Here is a 6,919-nt window from a genome sequence, read left to right as displayed (position 1 = left end):
ACTGCAGGCTTAGATCAAGTTTCTGGTGCAGGCTTCAGATATTGCCACTGCAGGTCCTTGGAGAGTAACCAGCAGATGGGCACTCTCTTTGTGTCTACCTCTCCAATAAATATTTTTAAAAGAAATAAAATGTTGGCCGGCGCCATGGCTTAAAAGGCTAATCCTCCACCTTGCGGTGCCGGCACACCGGGTTCTAGTCCCGGTCGGGGCGCCAGATTCTATCCTGGTTCCCCCTCTTCCAGGCCAGCTCTCTGCTATGGCCCAGGAAGGCAGTGGAGGATGGCCCAAGTTCTTGGGCCCTGCACCCCATGGGAGACCAGGATAAGCAACTGGCTCCTGCCATCAGATCAGCGCGGTGCGCTGGCTGCGGCGGCCATTGGAGGGTGAACCAACGGCAAAAGGAAGACCTTTCTCTCTGTCTCTCTCTCAGTGTCCACTCTGCCTGTCAAAAAAAAAAAGATACAAAGACAAAAAACAGATTGTAAGCGAAATAATGAAGACATGTACATTACGTAGAGTTGGGTGTATGGCTTTGTGGTTAAGACACCTGCATTCCACATCAAAGTATCTTGGTTTGACACACAGCTCTGGTTCCCAATTCCACTTTCTCACCACTGTAGATCCTGGGAGGCAGAAGTGATGACTCAAGTAATCAAGTTCCTAGCTTCTCTCTGACCACATAGAATTAAATTACAAATCAATATGAAAAAGGAAATTCAGAATAATTTCCAATATTTAAAATGAAGTAACATACTTCAAAACAATCTATGAGTGAAATTTAAAAAATGACAAAGGAAATTAGAAATGTGCTGAACAAATTGAAACACAACAATGACATGTGTGATAGGGTAGTGGTGAGCATATTATTTTTTCCTATTTCCATGTTTGAGATGGAATCCAGTGCCCCTTGCTTATGGGCTGGCCCTCATGTTCCTATGAATTTTGTACTTTCTAAATAATTTCTAAATCTTACCATGTAGCATGTTGGGTTTGGGCCTGTGCATATAATTCCTTTCTAAGTAAAAGCAGGGTGCAAAATATTAATTTTGGCATAATATAGCCCACAACAATTATACTTAGTGAAATAAGCCAGTCCCCAAAACACAACATATGGATTTAGAGCATAGATTGGCTTTTCCTGTTACTTAAAGACCAATCAAGCTAGATCAGCTGATTCCACTTTTGTTTTCAAAATGATAAAAGCACTGCGTGGGAGTGCTCAGAATTGTTCTAATGCTCTTTTTACTATTTCATTAATGAAAATGATGCCTCGATTTGGGCTTGCTCCCTGGATTGGTTTACATTGCACATGCCTGTCCTGAAAGAGAGGATTATCTGATTTGAAAAAAGTCAATATTTTGATCAGGCTCAGAATCAAGCATGTCAAAATAGGACACAAAATATTAATATTTACTTTTCAATGCTCATGAGATGGGATCAGTATAATGACCTTGTTCCTCTATGCACTCTGCCTGCTAATACTTATTATCAAATTGGAGAATGTGCCTGCATTCTTCAATGGCCACGCCATGGTACTGCACTGCCCAGGACACGTTGGTTACCTAGCCTCACAAAGCCTGCTCAATTAACAACATGTGTTTTGTTAATGCCTGTTCACAACTTTCAAACTGATCCCTCTTCCTTCTGTAGATTTGCAGTATAGATTGCTCAACAACTCTCCCCTGGGAATGCGCTTACCCTACTTTATTTTTTTCTATGTTCTCTTTGCCTAAAGCAATATATCTTTCCCTTATTCAGCCATCTTGGAATCCCCCCAATAAAGCAGACTTTAAATAAGAAGCCATAGAGGAAATAAAGAAGGACATTACATTTGATAAAAGGTTGAACTCAGCAGGAAGACATAACCATCATGAATATATATACACTCAACATAAGACCATCCAGATATATGCAGCAAATACTATTAGACTTAAAGTGCAAGGTAGACCCTTAAACAATAATAGCTGGTGACTTCAACACCCTACATAAATCAATGGTCAGATCATTCAGACAGAAGATTAATACAGATACGTCAGATTCGAAGCACTACTGAAAAAGTGGTTCTAGCTAACTTTTACAGGATTTTACCCAAAAAATACGAACAAATTGTATGAAAGAGACGCCTGCACCACTTTGCTTATAGCAACTCTGTTCACAGTAGCCAAATTTGGTATCAACCAAGACGTTCATAAAAGAAGTATGGATAAAGAAAATGTGGTATATATATATATATATATATATATATACACAATGTAATATTATTCAGCTATTAAAAAGAATTAAAATCGATCATTTGCCTCAAAATGGATGCAAATGGAGATCATGTTGAGTGAAATAAGGCAGACCCAGAAAGACAAATATCACATATTCTCATTTATATGTGTAAGCCAGAATTTAAAAAAAAGAAATAAATAAAAAGAAATGTCTATATGTAGCAGTTGTTGTTACAAGCATAGTTTTTTGAAGTGTTGTTTTACATTTGTAAAACCAATGGTTAAGAATGTTATACTACTGGGGCCACTACTGTGTTGTAAAGGGAAGGCCACCACCTGAGCTGCCCATATAGGTGCCAGTTTGAGTCCTGGCTGTTCCATTTTCAATCAAGCCCTCTGATATGGCCTGGGAAAGCAGTGGGAAATGAGCCAAGTACTTGGGTCCCTGAACCGTCGTAGGAGACCCAGAAGAAGCTCCTGGCTCTTGGCTTCAGATTGGCTCAATTCTGGGCATTGCTGCCATTTGGGGAGTGAACCAGTAGATGGAAGATGTTTCTCTCTCTCTCTCTCTCTCTCTCTCTCTCTCCCTCTACCTCTCTGAGACTCTCCCTTTCAAACAAAAAATTAATGTTCTTTAAAAATATATTATAATATTAACGCTTTTATTTATTTATTATTTGATGAGATAGAGTAAGACAGTGAGAGAGAGAGAGAGCGCGCAACTGGGACTAGAACCCAGCGCCCATATGGGATTCTGGCGCCTCAGGCTCAGGATTAACCAAGTGAGCCACAGCACTGGTCACACTATTAAAATTTTAATGATCTTCTATGATTACTTTAAAATTTACCATGTAATAGGGAAATGGTCATTTTCAATTCAATTACATCTTTTTTATAAAGAATTATTTATTTATTGGACAGGCAGCTTTATAGAGATGCAGAGGCAGAGATAGAGAGAGAGAAGTCTTCCATCTATTGATTCACTCCCTAATTGGCCACACCGGCTGGAGCTGGGGCAATCCGAAGACAGGAGGCAAGAGCTTCCGCTAGGCCTCTCACGTGAGTACAGGTTGTGGACTTGGACCATTCTCTACTGCTCTCCTAGGACATAGCAGAGAGCTGGATCATAAGTGGAGCAGCCAGGTCTCGAACTGGCACCCATTTGGGGTGCTGTGTAGGCAGCAGCTTTACCCACTATGCCACTGCACTACCCCTTTAATAATATTATATAATTGTCTATATTCCCTTTAAACTAGGGTGCTTTTTCTTTCTTTTTTTTTTCTGACAGACAGAGTTAGACGGTGAGAGAGAGACAGAGAGGAAGGTCTTCCTTCCATTGGTTCACCCCCAAATGGCCACTATGGCCGGCGCGCTGCACTGATCCAAAGCCATGAAGCACTTGGGCCATCCTCCACTGCCTTCCTGGGCCACAGCAGAGAGCTTGCCTGGAAGAGGGGCAACCAGGACAGAATCTGGCGCCCCTACCAGGACTACAACCCAGAGTACTGGCACCGCAGGCAGAGGATTAGCCAAGTGAGTCGCGACGCTGGCCGTGTCCTTTTGTTTCTACTTGTTAAACTTCTTATTCTGTGAAGTATTAAGCCTTTTTATTGTAACATAAATGTAAAACATTTTATCTCAAAAAATAAAAAAGAGAATGGAGAAAATAGGGGGATGAGATTTAGAAAAGAGGGGAAGTAAGAAATAAAAATCTTTATGTTCTTAGATTTGTATCTATAAACCATATTGAGTGTTAAATGTAATTAAAACAAAAATAGAAATAGAAATTGATTATCAGCAAAATTTTTAAAAAGAAACAAATTGAAAGACTTAAGGGGCCAATTCAACTAATTTAAAACAAAAAAGTCCCACAACACTAAATTATTCATCTATCAGATTGGGGAATATCTAAAAGTATGACAGCACATGCTTTTAGCCAAATTGTGAAGAGATTTACATTCTCTTATATGGCTAAGAATGCAAACTGGAACAAATTTGGAGGGGCAATTTGGAAAAGTGTAATAAAGGTATATATGCATTCACTCACACTTAAAAGTGTGTCTGTTTAAACTATGGCATACACAGAAAACTACTTTGCAACAGCATGAAGAATAAGTAAATAGGGCTGGGACTGTGGTGCCATGCCCATTAAATTCCTGACTACTAGTCACAAAGGGACAAATATCATATGTTCTCCCTTGATCTATGACAACTAACAGAGCACCTGAAAGGGAACCTGTAGAAGTGAAATTGACACTATGAGAAGCAATGACATGAACAGCCCTTGTCTTGACTGTCGAGGAATGGTTTATAAGTTTATTTTTTACTATTTTGTTTTTCTAATTAATGTCATTGGTTGAAATCTTTACTAACACAGAATTATTCTTAGGTGTTTCAATCCAATTGAAAATAGATCCCATGAAAAAATAAGAGAGGGAATAAGAGAGGGAGGAGATGTACAGTTTGGCACACTCTCCCATGGACTTACCCCTAAGGGAAATGTTAAACCTGCCATGGGACTCCAAATCCCATTAAGCTGGGTGGCACTAATGCCATCTTACATGTTAAAGTGACCACATAAGTTTGTAAATGAGCATTTAGATAGGATAATGTTCAAAGGGAACACATACATAAGACCAAGTGTCTAGTAATAACAATACATAGAATTAGAAAGGAGCGAATGATCCAACATGGGAAGCAGGCCACACAGCAGACTCCTATAATGGCAGATGCCCTAAACAGCATTCTGACCTTAGAATCAGCCCTTAAAGCATTCAGATTAGGTTGAAAACCCCATGAGAGCATTTCAGACGTGGAAAGCCAAGACACTGTGGCAAAAAATGACCTACACGAAAGATCTCTGTGAGTGAGATCCCAGTGGAAAGAAGGGGCCATCAAAGAAGGATGTACTTTTTTCTGAATGGAGGAGGGAACTTCCACTTTGCTTATGGGCCTGTCAAAATAATGTTGGAATTCGTGGACTCAAAAGACTTCCATAGCCTTGGCAGGTCATGACAAAAGCCTTGGCTGATCACTGGCATCATAAATAAGAGTGTCAGTTGTTAAATCTAAAACAAGAGTCACTGCGCACTTGCTCCTCATGTAGGACTTCTGTCCTTAATGAGTCGTACTATGAGAATTAACTGTAAAACTTGTCTTCAAACAGTACTTTATACTTTGTGTGTCTGGGTGGGTGCAAACTGTTGAAATCTTTACTTAGTATAAAGTTGGTCTTCTTTATGTAATGATAATTAAAAATGGATCTTAATGAAGAATTTGATGGGAGAGGGAATAGGAGGTGGGTTGGGAATGGGGGTGGGAGGGTGGGTATATGGGGAAGAACCGCTATACTCCTAAAGCTGTACCTATGAAATTTATATTCATTAAATAAATGCTTTCTAAAAAATAAAAAAAAATCATGGCTACTCCACTTCTGATCCAGTTTCCTGCCACTGGGCCTGAAGGGCAGTGGAAAATGGTCCAATTACTTGGCCTCTGCTGCCCATATGAGATTAGCATCAAGTTCCTGGGCCTGACTTTAGCCTAGTGTGGACCTGGCTATTGTGGCATTTGAGAAATGAACCATCAGATAAAAGAATCTCTCTCTCTGTCTCTCTCTCTCTCTCTCTCTCTCTCTCTCTTTCTCTCTCTCTCTCTCTCTCTCTATATATATATCATATTTATACATATGTATAAATACATATACCTACATATATCCATTTCAAATAAGTCTGACCACTAGAATATAAAGTGATTTTCAGGATATATTGCTAAATGTAGTAAGCACAATGTAAAAGATTATCTATATTGGATTGCTTTCACTAAGGAATAAATGGATGTATGTGGCTAACCTAGTATTTAAGACACCTTTAAGCATTCCTGCAACCCAGATCAAAGTGTCAGAGTTGGAGGCCTGGCTGTGGGTCCTGACTGTAACTTCCTGCTAACACAGACTGTAGGAGATAGTGGTTATGCTCAAGAGAGTGTTCCTGCCACCCACTTGGGAGAGCTGGATTGAGTTTCTGGCTTCCTGTTTCATCCTAGATGAACACCATCTGTTGCAGGCATGTGGGGAGTAAAGCAGATGTTCATTCTGCCTCTCCAACAAACTAATATATAAAACAATTAACTATAGTATGCAATACAGAAACATATGAAAAACAAATCGGAACATGGGAATGGTTATTCACAATGGAGTATGGAATGTCACAAATAGGGAAAAATACAATTTTGTTGACTATCTCTGATGTTTAGAAACATAGTAGTGTTTAGTGCTTAATGTAGCCAAAATTAATTGGTTAAGACAAATCGTGATGGGGGGATTACCAAATAGAATTCTAGCAAAACGAACTATATTCCTCTGGAGAATGAATGGACACAGTTGAAGGAAAGAACTAACCTAATCAACTTTGGATGACTCTAATTTTTCTATATGTGTAAAGCTAAAGAAACACTAGACAGAGATATTTTAGGCTGTTGGAAAATTTGGTTTTCACAGAGGGATGCCATAATAATTTTTTTAAAATGGTCATTTCGATGCAAATATAACAACAGCAAAGCAGAGCAAAGCCAAAGCAAACTCAAGAACAAAACCAAAAGCAACTTCAAAAGAAAATTCTCAGGCTAAAGTAAAAATAGAGGTGTTTATTGGAATGATCCAGACACAAGGTTCACAGGTTAAAACAGACATATATGTACAGGCACAG

Source organism: Lepus europaeus, chromosome 20, assembly GCF_033115175.1.
Source record: "Lepus europaeus isolate LE1 chromosome 20, mLepTim1.pri, whole genome shotgun sequence".
Lineage (NCBI taxonomy): Eukaryota > Metazoa > Chordata > Mammalia > Lagomorpha > Leporidae > Lepus > Lepus europaeus.
The sequence above is the reverse complement of the archived record's forward strand: the minus strand, read 5'-3'. Positions refer to the sequence as shown.